This window comes from Nothobranchius furzeri, chromosome 8 (assembly GCF_043380555.1).
Source record: "Nothobranchius furzeri strain GRZ-AD chromosome 8, NfurGRZ-RIMD1, whole genome shotgun sequence".
Taxonomy (NCBI): domain Eukaryota; kingdom Metazoa; phylum Chordata; class Actinopteri; order Cyprinodontiformes; family Nothobranchiidae; genus Nothobranchius; species Nothobranchius furzeri.
This window is the reverse complement of record NC_091748.1, coordinates 42,807,635-42,834,106: the sequence shown is the minus strand read 5'-3', so window position 1 is coordinate 42,834,106 and position 26,472 is coordinate 42,807,635.

The following is a 26,472-nucleotide window of genomic DNA, read 5'->3' as shown; positions in this document are numbered from 1 at the left end:
TCACACTTGGCAAGACGCTCCTCGGGGCGCGTCTTGCTTGGGCCTCTCTCATGGAGGCCCTCTGTCAGACCCAGTGTTGTCATGTGTCAAGACGCTACTCGGGGCGCGTCTTGCTTTGGCCTCTCTCCTGTAGGCGCTAAGTCAGACCGAGTGCTGACATGTGGCAAGACGCTCCTCGGGGCGCGACTTGCTGGGACCTCTCTCCTGGAGGCGCTCAGTCAGACCCAGTGCTGACATGTGGCAAGACGCTCCTCGGGGCACGTCTTGCTCGAGCCTCTCTCCTGGAGGCGCTCAGTCTGACCCAGTGATTACATGTGGCAAGACGCTCCTCCGGGCGCGTCTTGCTTGGGCCTCTCTCCTGGAGGCGCTCAGTCAGACCCAGTGTTGACATGTGGCAAGACGCTCCTCGGGGCGCGTCTTGCTTGGGCTTCTCTCCTGGAGGCCCTCAGTCAGACCCATTGTTGACATGTGGCAAGACGCTCCTCGGGGCGCGTCTTGCTTGGGCCTCTTTCCTGGAGGCGCTCAGTCAGACCGAGTGCTGACATAAGGCAAGACGCTCCTCGGGGCGCGTTTTGCTGGGACCTCTCTCCTGGAGGCGCTCAGTCAGACCCAGTGCTGACATGTGGCAAGACGCTCCTCGGGGAGCGTCTTGCTTGGGCCTCTCTCCTGGATGTGCTCAGTCAGACCCAGTGTTGGCATGTGGCAAGACTCTCCTCGGGGCGCGTCTTGGTTGGGCCTCTCTCGTGGAGGCGCTCAGTCAGACCCAGTGATGACATGTGGCAAGACGCTCCTCGGGGCGCATATTGCTTGGGCCTCTCTCCTGGAGGCTCTCTGTCAGACCCAGTGTTGACATGTGGCAAGACGCTCCTCGGGGCGCGTCTTGCTTGGGCTTCTCTCATGGAGGCCCTAAGTCAGACCCAGTGTTGACATGTGTCAAGACGCTCCTCGGACGCGTTTTGCTTGGGCCTCTCTCCTGGAGGCGCTCAGTCAGACCGAGTGCTGACAAGTGGCAAGACGCACCTCGGGGCGCGTCTTGCTTGGGCTTCTCTCCTGGAGGCCCTCAGTCAGACCCATTGTTGACATGTGGCAAGACGCTCCTCGGGGCGCATCTTGCTGGGGCTTCTCTCCTGGAGGCGCTCAGTCAGACCGAGTGCTGACATAAGGCAAGACGCTCCTCGGGGCGCATCTTGCTTGGGCCTCTCTCCTGTAGGCGCTAAGTCAGACCGAGTGCTGACATGTGGCAAGACGCTCCTCGGGGCGCATCTTGCTGGGGCTTCTCTCCTGGAGGCGCTCAGTCAGACCCAGTGTTGACATGTGTCAAGACGCTCCTCTGGGCGCGTCTTGCTTGGGCCTCTCTCCTGGAGGCGCTCAGTCAGACCGAGTGCTGACAAGTGGCAAGACGCACCTCGGGGCGCGTCTTTCTTGGGCTTCTCTCCCGGAGGCCCTCAGTCAGACCCATTGTTGACATGTGGCAAGACGCTCCTCGGGGCGCATCTTGCTTGGGCCTCTCTCCTGGAGGCGCTCAGTCAGACCGAGTGCTGACATGTGGCAAGACGCTCCTCGGGGCGCGTCTTGCTGGGGCTTCTCTCCTGGAGGCGCTCAGTCAGACCCAGTGTTGACATGTGACAAGACACTCCTCGGGTCGCGTCTTGCTTGGGCCTCTCTCCTGGAGGCGCTCAGTCAGACCGAGTGCTGACATAAGGCAAGACGCTCCTCGGGGTGCGTCTTGCTGGGACCTCTCTCCTGGAGGCGCTCAGTCAGACCCAGTGCTGACATGTGGCAAGACGCTCCTCGGGGCGCGTCTTGCTCGGGCCTCTCTCCTGGAGGCGCTCAGTCAGACCCCGTGTTGACATGTGGGAAGACGCTCCTCGGGGCGCGTCTTCCTTGGGCCTCTCGCCTGGAAGCGCTCAATCAGACCCAGTGTTGACATGTGGCAAGATGCTCCTCGGGGCGCGTCTTGCTTGGGCCTCTCTCCTGGAGGCGCTCAGTCAGACCCAGTGGTGACATGTGGCAAGACGCTCCTCGGGGCGCGTATTGCTTGGGCCTCTCTCCTGGAGGCCCTCTGTCAGACCCAGTGTTGACATGTGGCAAGATGCTCCTCGGGACGCGTCTTGCTTGGGCCTCTCTCCTGGAGGCGCTCAGTCAGACCGAGTGCTGACATAAGGCAAGACGCTCCTCGGGGCGCGTCTTGCTGGGGCTTCTCTCCTGGAGGCGTTCAGTCAGACCCAGTGTTGACATGTGGCAAGACGCTCCTCGGGGCGCATCTTGCTTGGGCCTCTCTCCTGGAGGCGCTCAGTCAGACCGAGTGCTGACATGTGGCAAGACTCTCCTCGGGGCGTGTCTTGGTTGGGCCTCTCTCCTGGAGGCGCTCAGTCAGACCCAGTGGTGACATGTGGCAAGACGCTCCTCGGGGCGCGTATTGCTTGGGCCTCTCTCCTAGAGGCCCTCTGTCAGACCCAGTGTTGACATGTGGCAAGACGCTCCTCGGGGCGCGTCCTGCTTGGGCTTCTCTCATGGAGGCCCTAAGTCAGACCCAGTGTTGACATGTGTCAAGACGCACCTCGGGGCGCGTCTTGCTTGGGCTTCTCTCCTGGAAGCAATCAGTCAGACCCATTGTTGACATGTGGCAAGACGCTCCTCGGGGCGCATCTTGCTTGGGCCTCTCTCCTGTAGGCGCTAAGTCAGACCGAGTGCTGACATGTGGCAAGACGCTCCTCGGGGCGCGTCTTGCTGGGGCTTCTCTCCTGGAGGCGCTCAGTCAGACCCAGTGTTGACATGTGACTAGACGCTCCTCGGGGCTCGTCTTGCTTGGGCCTCTCTCCTGGAGGTGCTAAGTCAGACCCAGAGGTGACATGTGGCAAGACGCTCCTCGGGGCTCATCTTGCTTGGGCCTCTCTCCTGGAGGCCCTCTGTCAGACCCATTGTTGCCATGTGGCAAGACACTCCTCGGGGCGCGTCTTGCTGGGGCCTCTCTCCTAGAGGCGCTCAATCAGACCCAGTGGTGACACGTGGCAAGACGCTCCTCGGGGCGCGTCTTGCTTGGGCCTCTCTCATGGAGGCCCTCTGTCAGACCCAGTGTTGTCATGCGTCAAGACGCTCCTCGGGGCGCGTCTTGCTTTGGCCTCTCTCCTGGAGGCGCTCAGTCAGACCGAGTGCTGACAAAAGGAAAGACGCTCCTCGGGGCGCGTCTTGCTGGGACCTCTCTCCTGGAGGCGCTCAGTCAGACCCAGTGCTGACATGTGGCAAGACGCTCCTCGGGGCACGTCTTGCTCGAGCCTCTCTCCTGGAGGCGCTCAGTCTGACCCAGTGATGACATGTGGCAAGACGCTCCTCGGGGCGCGTCTTGCTTGATCCTTTCTCCTGGAGGCGCTCAGTCAGACCCAGTGGTGACACGTGGCAAGACGCTCCTCGGGGCGCGTCTTGCTTGGGCCTCTCTCCTGGAGGCGCTCAGTCAGACCCAGTGATGACACGTGGCAAGACGCTCCTCGGGGCGCGTCTTGCTTGGGCTTCTCTCCTGGAGACACTCAGTCAGACCCATTGTTGACATGTGGCAAGACGCTCCTCGGGGCGCATCTTGCTGGGGCTTCTCTCCTGGAGGCGCACAGTCAGACCCAGTGTTGGCATGTGGCAAGACTCTCCTCGGGGCGCGTCTTGGTTGGGCCTCTCTCCTGGAGGCGCTCAGTCAGACCCAGTGGTGACATGTGGCAAGACGCTCCTCGGGGCGCGTATTGCTTGGGCTTCTCTCATGGAGGCCCTCAGTCAGACCCAGTGTTGTCATGTGTCAAGACGCTCCTCGGGGCGCGTCTTGCTTGGGCCTCTCTCCTGGAGGCGCTCAGTCAGACCGTGTGCTGACAAGTGGCAAGACGCTCCTCGGGGCGCGTCTTGCTTGGGCTTCTCTCCTGGAGGCCCTCAGTCAGACCCATTGTTGACATGTGGCAAGACGCTCCTCGGGGCGCATCTTGCTTGGGCCTCTCTCCTGGAGGCGCTCAGTCAGACCGAGTGCTGACATAAGGCAAGACGGTCCTCGTGGCGCGTCTTGCTGGGACCTCTCTCCTGGAGGCGCTCAGTCAGACCCCGTGTTGACATGTGGGAAGACGCTCCTCGGGGCGCGTCTTCCTTGGACCTCTCTCCTGGAGGCCCTCTGTCAGACCCAGTGTTGACATGTGGCAAGATGCTCCTCGGGACGCGTCTTGCTTGGGCCTCTCTCCTGGAGGCGCTCAGTCAGACCGAGTGCTGACATAAGGCAAGACGCTCCTCGGGGCGCGTCTTGCTGGGGCTTCTCTCCTGGAGGCGTTCAGTCAGACCCAGTGTTGACATGTGACAAGACGCTCCTCGGGGCGCGTCATGCTTGGGCCTCTCTCGTGGAGGCACTCAGTCAGACCCAGAGGTGACATGTGGCAAGACGCTCCTCGGGGCGCATCTTGCTTGGGCCTCTCTCCTGGAGGCGCTCAGTCAGACCGAGTGCTGACATGTGGCAAGACGCTCCTCGGGGCGCGTCTTCCTGGGGCCTCTCTCCTGGAGGCCCTCTGTCAGACCCATTGTTGCCATGTGGCAAGACGCTCATCGTGGCGCGTCTTGCTTGGGCCTCTCTCCTGGAGGCCCTCAGTCAGACCCATTGTTGACATGTGGCAAGACGCTCCTCGGGGCGCATCTTGCTGGGGCTTCTCTCCTGGAGGCCCTCAGTCAGACCCATTGTTGACATGTGGCAAGACGCTCCTCGGGGCGCATCTTGCTGGGGCTTCTCTCCTGGAGGCGCACAGTCAGACCCAGTGTTGGCATTTGGCAAGACTCTCCTCGGGGCGCGTCTTGGTTGGGCCTCTCTCCTGGAGGCGCTCAGTCAGACCCAGTGGTGACATGTGGCAAGACACTCCTTGGGGCGCGTATTGCTTGGGCTTCTCTCATGGAGGCCCTCAGTCAGACCCAGTGTTGTCATGTGTCAAGACGCTCCTCGGGGCGCGTCTTGCTTGGGCCTCTCTCCTGGAGGCGCTCAGTCAGACCCATTGTTGACATGTGGCAAGACGCTCCTCGGGGCGCATCTTGCTTGGGCCTCTCTCCTGGAGGCGCTCAGTCAGACCGAGTGCTGACATGTGGCAAGACGCTCCTCGGGTCGCGTCTTGCTTGGGCCTCTCTCCTGGAGGCGCTCAGTCAGACCGAGTGCTGACATAAGGCAAGACGCTCCTCGGGGCGCGTCTTGTTGGGACCTCTCTCCTGGAGGCGCTCAGTCAGACCCAGTGCTGACATGTGGCAAGACGCTCCTCGGGGCGCGTCTTGCTCGGGCCTCTCTCCTGGAGGCGCTCAGTCAGACCCCGTGTTGACATGTGGGAAGACGCTCCTCGGGGCGCGTCTTCCTTGGGCCTCTCGCCTGGAAGCGCTCAATCAGACCCAGTGTTCACATGTGGCAAGATGCTCCTCGGGGCGCGTCTTGCTTGGGCCTCTCTCCTGGAGGCGCTCAGTCAGACCCAGTGGTGACATGTGGCAAGACGCTCCTCGGGGCGCGTATTGCTTGGGCTTCTCTCCTGGAGGCGTTCAGTCAGACCCAGTGTTGACATGTGACAAGACGCTCCTCGGGGCGCGTCTTGCTTGGGCCTCTCTCGTGGAGGCACTCAGTCAGACCAAGAGGTGACATGTGGCAAGACGCTCCTCGGGGCGCGTCTTCCTGGGGCCTCTCTCCTGGAGGCACTCAGTCAGACCCAGTGTTGGCATGTGGCAAGACTCTCCTCGGGGCGCGTCTTGGTTGGGCCTCTCTCCTGGAGGCGCTCAGTCAGACCCAGTGGTGACATGTGGCCAGACGCTCCTCGGGGCGCCTATTGCTTGGGCCTCTCTCCTAGAGGCCCTCTGTCAGACCCAGTGTTGACATGTGGCAAGACGCTCCTCGGGGCGCGTCCTGCTTGGGCTTCTCTCATGGAGGCCCTAAGTCAGACCCAGTGTTGACATGTGTCAAGACGCACCTCGGGGCGCGTCTTGCTTGGGTTTCTCTCCTGGAGGCAATCAGTCAGACCCATTGTTGACATGTGGCAAGACGCTCCTCGGGGCGCATCTTGCTTGGGCCTCTCTCCTGTAGGCGCTAAGTCAGACCCAGAGGTGACATGTGGCAAGACGCTCCTCGGGGCGCATCTTGCTTGGGCCTCTCTCCTGGAGGCCCTCTGTCAGACCCATTGTTGCCATGTGGCAAGACACTCCTCGGGGCGCGTCTTGCTTGGGCCTCTCTCATGGAGGCCCTCTGTCAGACCCAGTGTTGTGATGTGTCAAGACGCTACTCGGGGCGCGTCTTGCTTTGGCCTCTCTCCTGTAGGCGCTAAGTCAGACCGAGTGCTGACATGTGGCAAGACGCTCCTCGGGGCGCGTCTTGCTGGGACCTCTCTCCTGGAGGCGCTCAGTCAGACCCAGTGCTGACATGTGGCAAGACGCTCCTCGGGGCACGTCTTGCTAGAGCCTCTCTCCTGGAGGCGCTCAGTCTGACCCAGTGATTACATGTGGCAAGACGCTCCTCGGGGCGCGTCTTGCTTGGTCCTCTCTCCTGGAGGCGCTCAGTCAGACCCAGTGGTGACACGTGGCAAGACGCTCCTCGGGGCGCGTCTTGCTTGGGCCTCTCTCCTGGAGGCGCTCAGTCAGACCCAGTGATGACACGTGGCAAGACGCTCCTTGGGGCGCGTCTTGCTTGGGCCTCTCTCCTGGAGGCGCTCAGTCAGACCCAGTGTTGACATGTGGCAAGACGCTCCTCGGGGCACGTCTTGATTGGGCCTCTGTCCTGGAGGCGCTCAGTCAGACCCAGTGTTGGCATGTGGCAAGACTCTCCTCGGGGCGCGTCTTGGTTGGGCCTCTCTCCTGGAGGCGCTCAGTCAAACCCAGTGGTGACATGTGGCAAGACGCTCCTCGGGGAGCGTATTGCTTGGGCCTCTCTCCTGGAGGCCCTCTGTCAGACTCAGTGTTGACATGTGGCAACACGCTCCTCGGGGAGCGTCTTGCTTGGGCTTCTCTCATGGAGGCCCTTAGTCAGACCCAGTGTTGACATGTGTCAAGACGCACCTCGGGGCGCGTCTTGCTTGGGCTTCTCTCCTGGAGGCCCTTAGTCAGACCCATTGTTGACATGTGGCAAGACGCTCCTCGGGGCGCGTCTTGCTCGGGCCTCTCTCCTGGAGGCGCTCAGTCAGACCCCGTGTTGACATGTGGGAAGACGCTCCTCGGGGCGCGTCTTCCTTGGGCCTCTCGCCTGGAAGCGCTCAATCAGACCCAGTGTTGACATGTGGCAAGATGCTCCTCGGGGCGCGTCTTGATTGGGCCTCTCTCCTGGAGGCGCTCAGTCAGACCCAGTGGTGACATGTGGCAAGACGCTCCTCGGGGCGCGTATTGCTTGGGCCTCTCTCCTGGAGGCCCTCTGTCCGACCCAGTGTTGACATGTGGCAAGATGCTCCTCCGGACGCGTCTTGCTTGGGCCTCTCTCCTGGAGGCGCTCAGTCAGACCGAGTGCTGACATAAGGCAAGAAGCTCCTCGGGGCGCGTCTTGCTGGGGCTTCTCTCCTGGAGGCGTTCAGTCAGACCCAGTGTTGACATGTGACAAGACGCTCCTCGGGGCGCGTCTTGCTTGGGCCTCTCTCGTGGAGGCACTCAGTCAGACCAAGAGGTGACATGTGGCAAGACGCTCCTCGGGGCGCATCTTGCTTGGGCCTCTCTCCTGGAGGCGCTCAGTCAGACCGAGTGCTGACATGTGGCAAGACGCTCCTCGGGGCGCGTCTTCCTGGGGCCTCTCTCCTGGAGGCACTCAGTCAGACCCAGTGTTGGCATGTGGCAAGACTCTCCTCGGGGCGCGTCTTGGTTGGGCCTCTCTCCTGGAGGCGCTCAGTCAGACCCAGTGGTGACATGTGGCCAGACGCTCCTCGGGGCGCCTATTGCTTGGGCCTCTCTCCTAGAGGCCCTCTGTCAGACCCAGTGTTGACATGTGGCAAGACGCTCCTCGGGGCGCGTCCTGCTTGGGCTTCTCTCATGGAGGCCCTAAGTCAGACCCAGTGTTGACATGTGTCAAGACGCACCTCGGGGCGCGTCTTGCTTGGGTTTCTCTCCTGGAGGCAATCAGTCAGACCCATTGTTGACATGTGGCAAGACGCTCCTCGGGGCGCATCTTGCTTGGGCCTCTCTCCTGTAGGCGCTAAGTCAGACCGAGTGCTGACATGTGGCAAGACGCTCCTCGGGGCGCGTCTTGCTGGGGCTTCTCTCCTGGAGGCGCTCAGTCAGACCCAGTGTTGACATGTGACAAGACGCTCCTCGGGGCTCGTCTTGCTTGGGCCTCTCTCCTGGAGGCGCTAAGTCAGACCCAGAGGTGACATGTGGCAAGACGCTCCTCGGGGCGCATCTTGCTTGGGCCTCTCTCCTGGAGGCCCTCTGTCAGACCCATTGTTGCCATGTGGCAAAACACTCCTCGGGGCGCGTCTTGCTTGGGCCTCTCTCATGGAGGCCCTCTGTCAGACCCAGTGTTGTGATGTGTCAAGACGCTACTCGGGGCGCGTCTTGCTTTGGCCTCTCTCCTGTAGGCGCTAAGTCAGACCGAGTGCTGACATGTGGCAAGACGCTCCTCGGGGCGCGTCTTGCTGGGACCTCTCTCCTGGAGGCGCTCAGTCAGACCCAGTGCTGACATGTGGCAAGACGCTCCTCGGGGCACGTCTTGCTAGAGCCTCTCTCCTGGAGGCGCTCAGTCTGACCCAGTGATTACATGTGGCAAGACGCTCCTCGGGGCGCGTCTTGCTTGGTCCTCTCTCCTGGAGGCGCTCAGTCAGACCCAGTGGTGACACGTGGCAAGACGCTCCTCGGGGCGCGTCTTGCTTGGGCCTCTCTCCTGGAGGCGCTCAGTCAGACCCAGTGATGACACGTGGCAAGACGCTCCTCGGGGCGCGTCTTGCTTGGGCCTCTCTCCTGGAGGCGCTCAGTCAGACCCAGTGTTGACATGTGGCAAGACGCTCCTCGGGGCACGTCTTGCTTGGGCCTCTGTCCTGGAGGCGCTCAGTCAGACCCAGTGTTGGCATGTGGCAAGACTCTCCTCGGGGCGCGTCTTGGTTGGGCCTCTCTCCTGGAGGCGCTCAGTCAAACCCAGTGGTGACATGTGGCAAGACGCTCCTCGGGGCGCGTATTGCTTGGGCCTCTCTCCTGGAGGCCCTCTGTCAGACCCAGTGTTGACATGTGGCAACACGCTCCTCGGGGAGCGTCTTGCTTGGGCTTCTCTCATGGAGGCCCTTAGTCAGACCCAGTGTTGACATGTGTCAAGACGCACCTCGGGGCGCGTCTTGCTTGGGCTTCTCTCCTGGAGGCCCTTAGTCAGACCCATTGTTGACATGTGGCAAGACGCTCCTCGGGGCGCATCTTGCTTGGGCCTCTCTCCTGGAGGCGCTCAGTCACACCCAGTGGTGACACCTGGCAAGACGCTCCTCGGGGCGCGTCTTGGTTGGGCCTCTCTCCTGGAGGCGCTCAGTCAGACCGAGTGCTGACATAAGGCAAGACGCTCCTCGTGGCGCGTCATGCTTGGGCTTCTCTCCTGGAGGCCCTCAGTCAGACCCATTGTTGACATGTGGCAAGACGCTCCTCGGGGCGCGCCTTGCTTGGGCCTCTCTCCTGGAGGCGCTCAGACAGACCGAGTGCTGACATAAGGCAAGACGCTCCTCGGGGCGCGTCTTGCTGGGACCTCTCTCCTGGAGGCGCTCAGTCAGACCCCGTGTTGACATGTGGGAAGACGCTCCTCGGGGCGCGTCTTCCTTGGACCTCTCTCCTGGAGGCCCTCTGTCAGACCCAGTGTTGACATGTGGCAAGATGCTCCTCGGGACGCGTCTTGCTTGGGCCTCTCTCCTGGAGGCGCTCAGTCAGACCGAGTGCTGACATAAGGCAAGACGCTCCTCGGGGCGCGTCTTGCTGGGGCTTCTCTCCTGGAGGCGTTCAGTCAGACCCAGTGTTGACATGTGACAAGACGCTCCTCGGGGCGCGTCTTGCATGGGCCTCTCTCGTAGAGGCACTCAGTCAGACCCAGAGGTGACATGTGGCAAGACGCTCCTCGGGGCGCATCTTGCTTGGGCCTCTCTCCTGGAGGCGCTCAGTCAGACCGAGTGCTGAAATGTGGCAAGACGCTCCTCGGGGCGCGTCTTCCTGGGGCCTCTCTCCTGGAGGCCCTCTGTCAGACCCATTGTTGCCATGTGGCAAGACGCTCATCGTGGCGCGTCTTGCTTGGGCCTCTCTCCTGGAGGCCCTCAGTCAGACCCATTGTTGACATGTGGCAAGACGCTCCTCGGGGCGCATCGTGCTGGGGCTTCTCTCCTGGAGGCCCTCAGTCAGACCCATTGTTGACATGTGGCAAGACGCTCCTCGGGGCGCATCTTGCTGGGGCTTCTCTCCTGGAGGCGCACAGTCAGACCCAGTGTTGGCATTTGGCAAGACTCTCCTCGGGGCGCGTCTTGGTTGGGCCTCTCTCCTGGAGGCGCTCAGTCAGACCCAGTGGTGACATGTGGCAAGACGCTCCTCGGGGCGCGTATTGCTTGGGCTTCTCTCATGGAGGCCCTCAGTCAGACCCAGTGTTGTCATGTGTCAAGACGCTCCTCGGGGCGCGTCTTGCTTGGGCCTCTCTCCTGGAGGCGCTCAGTCAGACCCATTGTTGACATGTGGCAAGACGCTCCTCGGGTCGCGTCTTGCTTGGGCCTCTCTCCTGGAGGCGCTCAGTCAGACCGAGTGCTGACATAAGGCAAGACGCTCCTCGGGGCGCGTCTTGCTTGGGCTTCTTTCCTGGAGGCCCTCAGTCAGACCCATTGTTGACATGTGGCAAGACGCTCCTCGGGGCGCGCCTTGCTTGGGCCTCTCTCCTGGAGGCGCTCAGTCAGACCGAGTGCTGACATAAGGCAAGACGCTCCTCGGGGCGCGTCTTGCTGGGACCTCTCTCCTGGAGGCGTTCAGTCAGACCCAGTGCTGACATGTGGCAAGACGCTCCTCGGGGCGCGTCTTGCTCGGGCCTCTCTCCTGGAGGCGCTCAGTCAGACCCCGTGTTGACATGTGGGAAGACGCTCCTCGGGGCGCGTCTTCCTTGGGCCTCTCGCCTGGAAGCGCTCAATCAGACCCAGTGTTGACATGTGGCAAGATGCTCCTCGGGGCGCGTCTTGCTTGGGCCTCTCTCCTGGAGGCGCTCAGTCAGACCCAGTGGTGACATGTGGCAAGACGCTCCTCGGGGCGCGTATTGCTTGGGCCTCTCTCCTGGAGGCCCTCTGTCAGACCCAGTGTTGACATGTGGCAAGATGCTCCTCCGGACGCGTCTTGCTTGGGCCTCTCTCATGGAGGCGCTCAGTCAGACCGAGTGCTGACATAAGGCAAGACGCTCCTCGGGGCGCGTCTTGCTGGGGCTTCTCTCCTGGAGGCGTTCAGTCAGACTCAGTGTTGACATGTGACAAGACGCTCCTCGGGGCGCGTCTTGCTTGGGCCTCTCTCGTGGAGGCACTCAGTCAGACCAAGAGGTGACATGTGGCAAGACGCTCCTCGGGGCGCATCTTGCTTGGGCCTCTCTCCTGGAGGCGCTCAGTCAGACCGAGTGCTGACATGTGGCAAGACGCTCCTCGGGGCGCGTCTTGCTGGGACCTCTCTCCTGGAGGCGTTCAGTCAGACCCAGTGCTGACATGTGGCAAGACGCTCCTCGGGGCGCGTCTTGCTCGGGCCTCTCTCCTGGAGGCGCTCAGTCAGACCCCGTGTTGACATGTGGGAAGACGGTCCTCGGGGCGCGTCTTCCTTGGGCCTCTCGCCTGGAAGCGCTCAATCAGACCCAGTGTTGACATGTGGCAAGATGCTCCTCGGGGCGCGTCTTGCTTGGGCCTCTCTCCTGGAGGCGCTCAGTCAGACCCAGTGGTGACATGTGGCAAGACGCTCCTCGGGGCGCGTATTGCTTGGGCCTCTCTCCTGGAGGCCCTCTGTCAGACCCAGTGTTGACATGTGGCAAGATGCTCCTCCGGACGCGTCTTGCTTGGGCCTCTCTCCTGGATGCGCTCAGTCAGACCGAGTGCTGACATAAGGCAAGACGCTCCTCGGGGCGCGTCTTGCTGGGGCTTCTCTCCTGGAGGCGTTCAGTCAGACCCAGTGTTGACATGTGACAAGACGCTCCTCGGGGCGCGTCTTGCTTGGGCCTCTCTCCTGGAGGCGCTAAGTCAGACCCAGAGGTGACATGTGGCAAGACGCTCCTCGGGGCGCATCTTGCTTGGGCCTCTCTCCTGGAGGCCCTCTGTCAGACCCATTGTTGCCATGTGGCAAGACACTCCTCGGGGCGCGTCTTGCTTGGGCCTCTCTCCTGGAGGCGCTCAGTCAGACCGAGTGCTGACATAAGGCAAGCCGCTCCTTGGGGCGCGTCTTGCTGGGGCCTCTCTCCTGGAGGCGCTCAATCAGACCCAGTGGTGACACGTGGCAAGACGCTCCTCGGGGCGCGTCTTGCTTGGTTCTCTCTCATGGAGGCCCTCTGTCAGACCCAGTGTTGTCATGTGTCAAGACGCTACTCGGGGCGCGTCTTGCTTGGGCCTCTCTCCTGGAGGCGCTCAGTCAGACCCAGTTTTGACATGTGGCAAGACGCTCCTCGGGGCACGTCTTGCTTGGGCCTCTGTCCTGGAGGCGCTCAGTCAGACCCAGTGTTGGCATGTGGCAAGACTCTCCTCGGGGCGCGTCTTGGTTGGGCCTCTCTCCTGGAGGCGCTCAGTCAAACCCAGTGGTGACATGTGGCAAGACGCTCCTCGGGGCGCGTATTGCTTGGGCCTCTCTCCTGGAGGCCCTCTGTCAGACCCAGTGTTGACATGTGGCAACACGCTCCTCGGGGAGCGTCTTGCTTGGGCTTCTCTCATGGAGGCCCTTAGTCAGACCCAGTGTTGACATGTGTCAAGACGCACCTCGGGGCGCGTCTTGCTTGGGCTTCTCTCCTGGAGGCCCTTAGTCAGACCCATTGTTGACATGTGGCAAGACGCTCCTCGGGGCGCATCTTGCTTGGGCCTCTCTCCTGGAGGCGCTCAGTCACACCCAGTGGTGACACGTGGCAAGACGCTCCTCGGGGCGCGTCTTGGTTGGGCCTCTCTCCTGGAGGCGCTCAGTCAGACCGAGTGCTGACATAAGGCAATACGCTCCTCGGGGCGCATCTTGCTTGGGCCTCTCTCCTGGAGGCCCTCTGTCAGACCCATTGTTGCCATGTGGCAAGACACTCCTCGGGGCGCGTCTTGCTTGGGCCTCTCTCCTGGAGGCGCTCAGTCAGACCGAGTGCTGACATAAGGCAAGCCGCTCCTTGGGGCGCGTCTTGCTGGGGCCTCTCTCCTGGAGGCGCTCAATCAGACCCAGTGGTGACACGTGGCAAGACGCTCCTCGGGGCGCGTCTTGCTTGGTTCTCTCTCATGGAGGCCCTCTGTCAGACCCAGTGTTGTCATGTGTCAAGACGCTACTCGGGGCGCGTCTTGCTTGGGCCTCTCTCCTGGAGGCGCTCAGTCAGACCCAGTTTTGACATGTGGCAAGACGCTCCTCGGGGCACGTCTTGCTTGGGCCTCTGTCCTGGAGGCGCTCAGTCAGACCCAGTGTTGGCATGTGGCAAGACTCTCCTCGGGGCGCGTCTTGGTTGGGCCTCTCTCCTGGAGGCGCTCAGTCAAACCCAGTGGTGACATGTGGCAAGACGCTCCTCGGGGCGCGTATTGCTTGGGCCTCTCTCCTGGAGGCCCTCTGTCAGACCCAGTGTTGACATGTGGCAACACGCTCCTCGGGGAGCGTCTTGCTTGGGCTTCTCTCATGGAGGCCCTTAGTCAGACCCAGTGTTGACATGTGTCAAGACGCACCTCGGGGCGCGTCTTGCTTGGGCTTCTCTCCTGGAGGCCCTTAGTCAGACCCATTGTTGACATGTGGCAAGACGCTCCTCGGGGCGCATCTTGCTTGGGCCTCTCTCCTGGAGGCGCTCAGTCACACCCAGTGGTGACACGTGGCAAGACGCTCCTCGGGGCGCGTCTTGGTTGGGCCTCTCTCCTGGAGGCGCTCAGTCAGACCGAGTGCTGACATAAGGCAAGACGCTCCTCGTGGCGCTTCATGCTTGGGCTTCTCTCCTGGAGGCGTTCAGTCAGACCCAGTGATTACATGTGGCAAGACGCTCCTCGGGGCGCGTCTTGCTTGGTCCTCTCTCCTGGAGGCGCTCAGTCAGACCCAGTGGTGACACGTGGCAAGACGCTCCTCGGGGCGCGTCTTGCTTGGGCCTCTCTCCTGGAGGCGCTCAGTCAGACCCAGTGATGACACGTGGCAAGACGCTCCTCGGGGCGCGTCTTGCTTGGGCCTCTCTCCTGGAGGCGCTCAGTCAGACCCAGTGTTGACATGTGGCAAGACGCTCCTCGGGGCACGTCTTGCTTGGGCCTCTGTCCTGGAGGCGCTCAGTCAGACCCAGTGTTGGCATGTGGCAAGACTCTCCTCGGGGCGCGTCTTGGTTGGGCCTCTCTCCTGGAGGCGCTCAGTCAAACCCAGTGGTGACATGTGGCAAGACGCTCCTCGGGGCGCGTATTGCTTGGGCCTCTCTCCTGGAGGCCCTCTGTCAGACCCAGTGTTGACATGTGGCAACACGCTCCTCGGGGAGCGTCTTGCTTGGGCTTCTCTCATGGAGGCCCTTAGTCAGACCCAGTGTTGACATGTGTCAAGACGCACCTCGGGGCGCGTCTTGCTTGGGCTTCTCTCCTGGAGGCCCTTAGTCAGACCCATTGTTGACATGTGGCAAGACGCTCCTCGGGGCGCATCTTGCTTGGGCCTCTCTCCTGGAGGCGCTCAGTCACACCCAGTGGTGACACCTGGCAAGACGCTCCTCGGGGCGCGTCTTGGTTGGGCCTCTCTCCTGGAGGCGCTCAGTCAGACCGAGTGCTGACATAAGGCAAGACGCTCCTCGTGGCGCGTCATGCTTGGGCTTCTCTCCTGGAGGCCCTCAGTCAGACCCATTGTTGACATGTGGCAAGACGCTCCTCGGGGCGCGCCTTGCTTGGGCCTCTCTCCTGGAGGCGCTCAGACAGACCGAGTGCTGACATAAGGCAAGACGCTCCTCGGGGCGCGTCTTGCTGGGACCTCTCTCCTGGAGGCGCTCAGTCAGACCCCGTGTTGACATGTGGGAATACGCTCCTCGGGGCGCGTCTTCCTTGGACCTCTCTCCTGGAGGCCCTCTGTCAGACCCAGTGTTGACATGTGGCAAGATGCTCCTCGGGACGCGTCTTGCTTGGGCCTCTCTCCTGGAGGCGCTCAGTCAGACCGAGTGCTGACATAAGGCAAGACGCTCCTCGGGGCGCGTCTTGCTGGGGCTTCTCTCCTGGAGGCGTTCAGTCAGACCCAGTGTTGACATGTGACAAGACGCTCCTCGGGGCGCGTCTTGCATGGGCCTCTCTCGTAGAGGCACTCAGTCAGACCCAGAGGTGACATGTGGCAAGACGCTCCTCGGGGCGCATCTTGCTTGGGCCTCTCTCCTGGAGGCGCTCAGTCAGACCGAGTGCTGAAATGTGGCAAGACGCTCCTCGGGGCGCGTCTTCCTGGGGCCTCTCTCCTGGAGGCCCTCTGTCAGACCCATTGTTGCCATGTGGCAAGACGCTCATCGTGGCGCGTCTTGCTTGGGCCTCTCTCCTGGAGGCCCTCAGTCAGACCCATTGTTGACATGTGGCAAGACGCTCCTCGGGGCGCATCGTGCTGGGGCTTCTCTCCTGGAGGCCCTCAGTCAGACCCATTGTTGACATGTGGCAAGACGCTCCTCGGGGCGCATCTTGCTGGGGCTTCTCTCCTGGAGGCGCACAGTCAGACCCAGTGTTGGCATTTGGCAAGACTCTCCTCGGGGCGCGTCTTGGTTGGGCCTCTCTCCTGGAGGCGCTCAGTCAGACCCAGTGGTGACATGTGGCAAGACGCTCCTCGGGGCGCGTATTGCTTGGGCTTCTCTCATGGAGGCCCTCAGTCAGACCCAGTGTTGTCATGTGTCAAGACGCTCCTCGGGGCGCGTCTTGCTTGGGCCTCTCTCCTGGAGGCGCTCAGTCAGACCCATTGTTGACATGTGGCAAGACGCTCCTCGGGTCGCGTCTTGCTTGGGCCTCTCTCCTGGAGGCGCTCAGTCAGACCGAGTGCTGACATAAGGCAAGACGCTCCTCGGGGCGCGTCTTGCTTGGGCTTCTTTCCTGGAGGCCCTCAGTCAGACCCATTGTTGACATGTGGCAAGACGCTCCTCGGGGCGCGCCTTGCTTGGGCCTCTCTCCTGGAGGCGCTCAGTCAGACCGAGTGCTGACATAAGGCAAGACGCTCCTCGGGGCGCGTCTTGCTGGGACCTCTCTCCTGGAGGCGTTCAGTCAGACCCAGTGCTGACATGTGGCAAGACGCTCCTCGGGGCGCGTCTTGCTCGGGCCTCTCTCCTGGAGGCGCTCAGTCAGACCCCGTGTTGACATGTGGGAAGACGCTCCTCGGGGCGCGTCTTCCTTGGGCCTCTCGCCTGGAAGCGCTCAATCAGACCCAGTGTTGACATGTGGCAAGATGCTCCTCGGGGCGCGTCTTGCTTGGGCCTCTCTCCTGGAGGCGCTCAGTCAGACCCAGTGGTGACATGTGGCAAGACGCTCCTCGGGGCGCGTATTGCTTGGGCCTCTCTCCTGGAGGCCCTCTGTCAGACCCAGTGTTGACATGTGGCAAGATGCTCCTCCGGACGCGTCTTGCTTGGGCCTCTCTCATGGAGGCGCTCAGTCAGACCGAGTGCTGACATAAGGCAAGACGCTCCTCGGGGCGCGTCTTGCTGGGGCTTCTCTCCTGGAGGCGTTCAGTCAGACTCAGTGTTGACATGTGACAAGACGCTCCTCGGGGCGCGTCTTGCTTGGGCCTCTCTCGTGGAGGCACTCAGTCAGACCAAGAGGTGACATGTGGCAAGACGCTCCTCGGGGCGCATCTTGCTTGGGCCTCTCTCCTGGAGGCGCTCAGTCAGACCGAGTGCTGACATGTGGCAAGACGCTCCTCGGGGCGCGTCTTGCTGGGACCTCTCTCCTGGAGGCGTTCAGTCAGACCCAGTGCTGACATGTGGCAAGACGCTCCTCGGGGCGCGTCTTGCTCGGGCCTCTCTCCTGGAGGCGCTCAGTCAGACCCCGTGTTGACATGTGGGAAGACGGTCCTCGGGGCGCGTCTTCCTTGGGCCTCTCGCCTGGAAGCGCTCAATCAGACCCAGTGTTGACATGTGGCAAGATGCTCCTCGGGGCGCGTCTTGCTTGGGCCTCTCTCCTGGAGGCGCTCAGTCAGACCCAGTGGTGACATGTGGCAAGACGCTCCTCGGGGCGCGTATTGCTTGGGCCTCTCTCCTGGAGGCCCTCTGTCAGACCCAGTGTTGACATGTGGCAAGATGCTCCTCCGGACGCGTCTTGCTTGGGCCTCTCTCCTGGATGCGCTCAGTCAGACCGAGTGCTGACATAAGGCAAGACGCTCCTCGGGGCGCGTCTTGCTGGGGCTTCTCTCCTGGAGGCGTTCAGTCAGACCCAGTGTTGACATGTGACAAGACGCTCCTCGGGGCGCGTCTTGCTTGGGCCTCTCTCCTGGAGGCGCTAAGTCAGACCCAGAGGTGACATGTGGCAAGACGCTCCTCGGGGCGCATCTTGCTTGGGCCTCTCTCCTGGAGGCCCTCTGTCAGACCCATTGTTGCCATGTGGCAAGACACTCCTCGGGGCGCGTCTTGCTTGGGCCTCTCTCCTGGAGGCGCTCAGTCAGACCGAGTGCTGACATAAGGCAAGCCGCTCCTTGGGGCGCGTCTTGCTGGGGCCTCTCTCCTGGAGGCGCTCAATCAGACCCAGTGGTGACACGTGGCAAGACGCTCCTCGGGGCGCGTCTTGCTTGGTTCTCTCTCATGGAGGCCCTCTGTCAGACCCAGTGTTGTCATGTGTCAAGACGCTACTCGGGGCGCGTCTTGCTTGGGCCTCTCTCCTGGAGGCGCTCAGTCAGACCCAGTTTTGACATGTGGCAAGACGCTCCTCGGGGCACGTCTTGCTTGGGCCTCTGTCCTGGAGGCGCTCAGTCAGACCCAGTGTTGGCATGTGGCAAGACTCTCCTCGGGGCGCGTCTTGGTTGGGCCTCTCTCCTGGAGGCGCTCAGTCAAACCCAGTGGTGACATGTGGCAAGACGCTCCTCGGGGCGCGTATTGCTTGGGCCTCTCTCCTGGAGGCCCTCTGTCAGACCCAGTGTTGACATGTGGCAACACGCTCCTCGGGGAGCGTCTTGCTTGGGCTTCTCTCATGGAGGCCCTTAGTCAGACCCAGTGTTGACATGTGTCAAGACGCACCTCGGGGCGCGTCTTGCTTGGGCTTCTCTCCTGGAGGCCCTTAGTCAGACCCATTGTTGACATGTGGCAAGACGCTCCTCGGGGCGCATCTTGCTTGGGCCTCTCTCCTGGAGGCGCTCAGTCACACCCAGTGGTGACACGTGGCAAGACGCTCCTCGGGGCGCGTCTTGGTTGGGCCTCTCTCCTGGAGGCGCTCAGTCAGACCGAGTGCTGACATAAGGCAAGACGCTCCTCGGGGCGCATCTTGCTTGGGCCTCTCTCCTGGAGGCCCTCTGTCAGACCCATTGTTGCCATGTGGCAAGACACTCCTCGGGGCGCGTCTTGCTTGGGCCTCTCTCCTGGAGGCGCTCTGTCAGACCCAGTGTTGTCATGTGTCAAGACGCTACTCGGGGCGCGTCTTGCTTGGGCCTCTCTCCTGGAGGCGCTCAGTCAGACCCAGTTTTGACATGTGGCAAGACGCTCCTCGGGGCACGTCTTGCTTGGGCCTCTGTCCTGGAGGCGCTCAGTCAGACCCAGTGTTGGCATGTGGCAAGACTCTCCTCGGGGCGCCTCTTGGTTGGGCCTCTCTCCTGGAGGCGCTCAGTCAAACCCAGTGGTGACATGTGGCAAGACGCTCCTCGGGGCGCGTATTGCTTGGGCCTCTCTCCTGGAGGCCCTCTGTCAGACCCAGTGTTGACATGTGGCAACACGCTCCTCGGGGAGCGTCTTGCTTGGGCTTCTCTCATGGAGGCCCTTAGTCAGACCCAGTGTTGACATGTGTCAAGACGCACCTCGGGGCGCTTCTTGCTTGGGCTTCTCTCCTGGAGGCCCTTAGTCAGACCCATTGTTGACATGTGGCAAGACGCTCCTCGGGGCGCATCTTGCTTGGGCCTCTCTCCTGGAGGCGCTCAGTCACACCCAGTGGTGACACGTGGCAAGACGCTCCTCGGGGCGCGTCTTGGTTGGGCCTCTCTCCTGGAGGCGCTCAGTCAGACCGAGTGCTGACATAAGGCAAGACGCTCCTCGTGGCGCTTCATGCTTGGGCTTCTCTCCTGGAGGCGTTCAGTCAGACCCAGTGTTGACATGTGACAAGACGCTCCTCGGGGCGCGTCTTGCTTGGGCCTCTCTCGTGGAGGCACTCAGTCAGACCCAGTGGTGACATGTGGCAAGACGCTCCTCGGGGCGCCTATTGCTTGGGCCTCTCTCCTAGAGGCCCTCTGTCAGACCCAGTGTTGACATGTGGCAAGACGCTCCTCGGGGCGCGTCCTGCTTGGGCTTCTCTCATGGAGGACCTAAGTCAGACCCAGTGTTGACATGTGTCAAGACGCACCTCGGGGCGCGTCTTGCTTGGGCTTCTCTCCTGGAGGCAATCAGTCAGACCCATTGTTGACATGTGGCAAGACGCTCCTCGGGGCGCATCTTGCTTGGGCCTCTCTCCTGTAGGCGCTAAGTCAGACCGAGTGCTGACATGTGGCAAGACGCTCCTCGGGGCGCGTCTTCCTGGGGCCTCTCTCCTGGAGGCACTCAGTCAGACCCAGTGTGGGCATGTGGCAAGACTCTCCTCGGGGCGCGTCTTGGTTGGGCCTCTCTCCTGGAGGCGCTCAGTCAGACCCAGTGGTGACATGTGGCAAGACGCTCCTCGGGGCGCCTATTGCTTGGGCCTCTCTCCTAGAGGCCCTCTGTCAGACCCAGTGTTGACATGTGGCAAGACGCTCCTCGGGGCGCGTCCTGCTTGGGCTTCTCTCATGGAGGACCTAAGTCAGACCCAGTGTTGACATGTGTCAAGACGCACCTCGGGGCGCGTCTTGCTTGGGCTTCTCTCCTGGAGGCAATCAGTCAGACCCATTGTTGACATGTGGCAAGACGCTCCTCGGGGCGCATCTTGCTTGGGCCTCTCTCCTGTAGGCGCTAAGTCAGACCGAGTGCTGACATGTGGCAAGACGCTCCTCGGGGCGCGTCTTGCTGGGGCTTCTCTCCTGGAGGCGCTCAGTCAGACCCAGTGTTGACATGTGACAAGACGCTCCTCGGGGCTCGTCTTGCTTGGGCCTCTCTCCTGGAGGCGCTAAGTCAGACCCAGAGGTGACATGTGGCAAGACGCTCCTCGGGGCGCATCTTGCTTGGGCCTCTCTCCTGGAGGCCCTCTGTCAGACCCATTGTTGCCATGTGGCAAGACACTCCTCGGGGCGCGTCTTGCTTGGGCCTCTCTCCTGGAGGCGCTCAGTCAGACCGAGTGCTGACATAAGGCAAGCCGCTCCTTGGGGCGCGTCTTGCTGGGGCCTCTCTCCTGGAGGCGCTCAATCAGACCCAGTGGTGACACGTGGCAAGACGCTCCTCGGGGCGCGTCTTGCTTGGTTCTCTCTCATGGAGGCCCTCTGTCAGACCCAGTGTTGTCATGTGTCAAGACGCTACTCGGGGCGCGTCTTGCTTGGGCCTCTCTCCTGGAGGCGCTCAGTCAGACCCAGTTTTGACATGTGGCAAGACGCTCCTCGGGGCACGTCTTGCTTGGGCCTCTGTCCTGGGGGCGCTCAGTCAGACCCAGTGTTGGCATGTGGCAAGACTCTCCTCGGGGCGCGTCTTGGTTGGGCCTCTCTCCTGGAGGCGCTCAGTCAAACCCAGTGGTGACATGTGGCAAGACGCTCCTCGGGGCGCGTATTGCTTGGGCCTCTCTCCTGGAGGCCCTCTGTCAGACCCAGTGTTGACATGTGGCAACACGCTCCTCGGGGAGCGTCTTGCTTGGGCTTCTCTCATGGAGGCCCTTAGTCAGACCCAGTGTTGACATGTGTCAAGACGCACCTCGGGGCGCGTCTTGCTTGGGCTTCTCTCCTGGAGGCCCTTAGTCAGACCCATTGTTGACATGTGGCAAGACGCTCCTCGGGGCGCATCTTGCTTGGGCCTCTCTCCTGGAGGCGCTCAGTCACACCCAGTGGTGACACGTGGCAAGACGCTCCTCGGGGCGCGTCTTGGTTGGGCCTCTCTCCTGGAGGCGCTCAGTCAGACCGAGTGCTGACATAAGGCAAGACGCTCCTCGGGGCGCATCTTGCTTGGGCCTCTCTCCTGGAGGCCCTCTGTCAGACCCATTGTTGCCATGTGGCAAGACACTCCTCGGGGCGCGTCTTGCTTGGGCCTCTCTCCTGGAGGCGCTCAGTCAGACCGAGTGCTGACATAAGGCAAGCCGCTCCTTGGGGCGCGTCTTGCTGGGGCCTCTCTCCTGGAGGCGCTCAATCAGACCCAGTGGTGACACGTGGCAAGACGCTCCTCGGGGCGCGTCTTGCTTGGTTCTCTCTCATGGAGGCCCTCTGTCAGACCCAGTCTTGTCATGTGTCAAGACGCTACTCGGGGCGCGTCTTGCTTGGGCCTCTCTCCTGGAGGCGCTCAGTCAGACCCAGTTTTGACATGTGGCAAGACGCTCCTCGGGGCACGTCTTGCTTGGGCCTCTGTCCTGGAGGCGCTCAGTCAGACCCAGTGTTGGCATGTGGCAAGACTCTCCTCGGGGCGCGTCTTGGTTGGGCCTCTCTCCTGGAGGCGCTCAGTCAAACCCAGTGGTGACATGTGGCAAGACGCTCCTCGGGGCGCGTATTGCTTGGGCCTCTCTCCTGGAGGCCCTCTGTCAGACCCAGTGTTGACATGTGGCAACACGCTCCTCGGGGAGCGTCTTGCTTGGGCTTCTCTCATGGAGGCCCTTAGTCAGACCCAGTGTTGACATGTGTCAAGACGCACCTCGGGGCGCGTCTTGCTTGGGCTTCTCTCCTGGAGGCCCTTAGTCAGACCCATTGTTGACATGTGGCAAGACGCTCCTCGGGGCGCATTTTGCTTGGGCCTCTCTCCTGGAGGCGCTCAGTCACACCCAGTGGTGACACGTGGCAAGACGCTCCTCGGGGCGCGTCTTGGTTGGGCCTCTCTCCTGGAGGCGCTCAGTCAGACCGAGTGCTGACATAAGGCAAGACTGGCGCGTCATGCTTGGGCTTCTCTCCTGGAGGCCCTCAGTCAGACCCATTGTTGACATGTGGCAAGACGCTCCTCGGGGTGCGCCTTGCTTGGGCCTCTCTCCTGGAGGCGCTCAGACAGACCGAGTGCTGACATAAGGCAAGACGCTCCTCGGGGCGCGTCTTGCTGGGACCTCTCTCCTGGAGGCGCTCAGTCAGACCCCGTGTTGACATGTGGTAAGACGCTCCTCGGGGCGCGTCTTCCTTGGACCTCTCTCCTGGAGGCCCTCTGTCAGACCAAGTGTTGACATGTGGCAAGATGCTCCTCGGGACGCGTCTTGCTTGGGCCTCTCTCCTGGAGGCGCTCAGTCAGACCGAGTGCTGACATAAGGCAAGACGCTCCTCGGGGCGCGTCTTGCTGGGGCTTCTCTCCTGGAGGCGTTCAGTCAGACCCAGTGTTGACATGTGACAAGACGCTCCTCGGGGCGCGTCTTGCTTGGGCCTCTCTCGTGGAGGCACTCAGTCAGACCCAGAGGTGACATGTGGCAAGACGCTCCTCGGGGCGCATCTTGCTTGGGCCTCTCTCCTGGAGGCGCTCAGTCAGACCGAGTGCTGACATGTGGCAAGACGCTCCTCGGGGCGCGTCTTCCTGGGGCCTCTCTCCTGGAGGCCCTCTGTCAGACCCATTGTTGCCATGTGGCAAGACGCTCATCGTGGCGCGTCTTGCTTGGGCCTCTCTCCTGGAGGCCCTCAGTCAGACCCATTGTTGACATGTGGCAAGACGCTCCTCGGGGCGCATCGTGCTGGGGCTTCTCTCCTGGAGGCCCTCAGTCAGACCCATTGTTGACATGTGGCAAGACGCTCCTCGGGGCGCATCTTGCTGGGGCTTCTCTCCTGGAGGCGCACAGTCAGACCCAGTGTTGGCATTTGGCAAGACTCTCCTCGGGGCGCGTCTTGGTTGGGCCTCTCTCCTGGAGGCGCTCAGTCAGACCCAGTGGTGACATGTGGCACGACGCTCCTCGGGGCGCGTATTGCTTGGGCTTCTCTCATGGAGGCCCTCAGTCAGACCCAGTGTTGTCATGTGTCAAGACGCTCCTCGGGGCGCGTCTTGCTTGGGCCTCTCTCCTGGAGGCGCTCAGTCAGACCCATTGTTGACATGTGGCAAGACGCTCCTCGGGGCGCATCTTGCTTGGGCCTCTCTCCTGGAGGCGCTCAGTCAGACCGAGTGCTGACATGTGGCAAGACGCTCCTCGGGTCGCGTCTTGCTTGGGCCTCTCTCCTGGAGGCGCTCAGTCAGACCGAGTGCTGACATAAGGCAAGACGCTCCTCGGGGCGTGTCTTGCTTGGGCTTCTTTCCTGGAGGCCCTCAGTCAGACCCATTGTTGACATGTGGCAAGACGCTCCTCGGGGCGCGCCTTGCTTGGGCCTCTCTCCTGGAGGCGCTCAGTCAGACCGAGTGCTGACATAAGGCAAGACGCTCCTCGGGGCGCGTCTTGCTGGGACCTCTCTCCTGGAGGCGTTCAGTCAGACCCAGTGCTGACATGTGGCAAGACGCTCCTCGGGGCGCGTCTTGCTCGGGCCTCTCTCCTGGAGGCGCTCAGTCAGACCCCGTGTTGACATGTGGGAAGACGCTCCTCGGGGCGCGTCTTCCTTGGGCCTCTCGCCTGGAAGCGCTCAATCAGACCCAGTGTTGACATGTGGCAAGATGCTCCTCGGGGCGCGTCTTGCTTGGGCCTCTCTCCTGGAGGCGCTCAGTCAGACCCAGTGGTGACATGTGGCAAGACGCTCCTCGGGGCGCGTATTGCTTGGGCCTCTCTCCTGGAGGCCCTCTGTCAGACCCAGTGTTGACATGTGGCAAGATGCTCCTCCGGACGCGTCTTGCTTGGGCGTCTCTCCTGGAGGCGCTCAGTCAGACCGAGTGCTGACATAAGGCAAGACGCTCCTCGGGGCGCGTCTTGCTGGGGCTTCTCTCCTGGAGGCGTTCAGTCAGACTCAGTGTTGACATGTGACAAGACGCTCCTTGGGGCGCATCTTGCTTGGGCCTCTCTCGTGGAGGCCCTCTGTCAGACCCATTGTTGCCATGTGGCAAGACACTCCTCGGGGCGCGTCTTGCTTGGGCCTCTCTCCTGGAGGCGCTCAGTCAGACCGAGTGCTGACATAAGGCAAGCCGCTCCTTGGGGCGCGTCTTGCTGGGGCCTCTCTCCTGGAGGCGCTCAATCAGACCCAGTGGTGACACGTGGCAAGACGCTCCTCGGGGCGCGTCTTGCTTGGTTCTCTCTCATGGAGGCCCTCTGTCAGACCCAGTGTTGTCATGTGTCAAGACGCTACTCGGGGCGCGTCTTGCTTGGGCCTCTCTCCTGGAGGCGCTCAGTCAGACACAGTTTTGACATGTGGCAAGACGCTCCTCGGGGCACGTCTTGCTTGGGCCTCTGTCCTGGAGGCGCTCAGTCAGACCCAGTGTTGGCATGTGGCAAGACTCTCCTCGGGGCGCGTCTTGGTTGGGCCTCTCTCCTGGAGGCGCTCAGTCAAACCCAGTGGTGACATGTGGCAAGACGCTCCTCGGGGCGCGTATTGCTTGGGCCTCTCTCCTGGAGGCCCTCTGTCAGACCCAGTGTTGACATGTGGCAACACGCTCCTCGGGGAGCGTCTTGCTTGGGCTTCTCTCATGGAGGCCCTTAGTCAGACCCAGTGTTGACATGTGTCAAGACGCACCTCGGGGCGCGTCTTGCTTGGGCTTCTCTCCTGGAGGCCCTTAGTCAGACCCATTGTTGACATGTGGCAAGACGCTCCTCGGGGCGCATCTTGCTTGGGCCTCTCTCCTGGAGGCGCTCAGTCACACCCAGTGGTGACACGTGGCAAGACGCTCCTCGGGGCGCGTCTTGGTTGGGCCTCTCTCCTGGAGGCGCTCAGTCAGACCGAGTGCTGACATAAGGCAAGACGCTCCTCGTGGCGCGTCATGCTTGGGCTTCTCTCCTGGAGGCCCTCAGTCAGACCCATTGTTGACATGTGGCAAGACGCTCCTCGGGGCGCGCCTTGCTTGGGCCTCTCTCCTGGAGGCGCTCAGACAGACCGAGTGCTGACATAAGGCAAGACGCTCCTCGGGGCGCGTCTTGCTGGGACCTCTCTCCTGGAGGCGCTCAGTCAGACCCCGTGTTGACATGTGGTAAGACGCTCCTCGGGGCGCGTCTTCCTTGGACCTCTCTCCTGGAGGCCCTCTGTCAGACCAAGTGTTGACATGTGGCAAGATGCTCCTCGGGACGCGTCTTGCTTGGGCCTCTCTCCTGGAGGCGCTCAGTCAGACCGAGTGCTGACATTAGGCAAGACGCTCCTCGGGGCGCGTCTTGCTGGGGCTTCTCTCCTGGAGGCGTTCAGTCAGACCCAGTGTTGACATGTGACAAGACGCTCCTCGGGGCGCGTCTTGCTTGGGCCTCTCTCGTGGAGGCACTCAGTCAGACCCAGAGGTGACATGTGGCAAGACGCTCCTCGGGGCGCATCTTGCTTGGGCCTCTCTCCTGGAGGCGCTCAGTCAGACCGAGTGCTGACATGTGGCAAGACGCTCCTCGGGGCGCGTCTTCCTGGGGCCTCTCTCCTGGAGGCCCTCTGTCAGACCCATTGTTGCCATGTGGCAAGACGCTCATCGTGGCGCGTCTTGCTTGGGCCTCTCTCCTGGAGGCCCTCAGTCAGACCCATTGTTGACATGTGGCAAGACGCTCCTCGGGGCGCGTCTTCCTTGGGCCTCTCGCCTGGAAGCGCTCAATCAGACCCAGTGTTGACATGTGGCAAGATGCTCCTCGGGGCGCGTCTTGCTTGGGCCTCTCTCCTGGAGGCGCTCAGTCAGACCCAGTGGTGACATGTGGCAAGACGCTCCTCGGGGCGCGTATTGCTTGGGCCTCTCTCCTGGAGGCCCTCTGTCAGACCCAGTGTTGACATGTGGCAAGATGCTCCTCCGGACGCGTCTTGCTTGGGCGTCTCTCCTGGAGGCGCTCAGTCAGACCGAGTGCTGACATAAGGCAAGACGCTCCTCGGGGCGCGTCTTGCTGGGGCTTCTCTCCTGGAGGCGTTCAGTCAGACTCAGTGTTGACATGTGACAAGACGCTCCTTGGGGCGCATCTTGCTTGGGCCTCTCTCGTGGAGGCCCTCTGTCAGACCCATTGTTGCCATGTGGCAAGACACTCCTCGGGGCGCGTCTTGCTTGGGCCTCTCTCCTGGAGGCGCTCAGTCAGACCGAGTGCTGACATAAGGCAAGCCGCTCCTTGGGGCGCGTCTTGCTGGGGCCTCTCTCCTGGAGGCGCTCAATCAGAC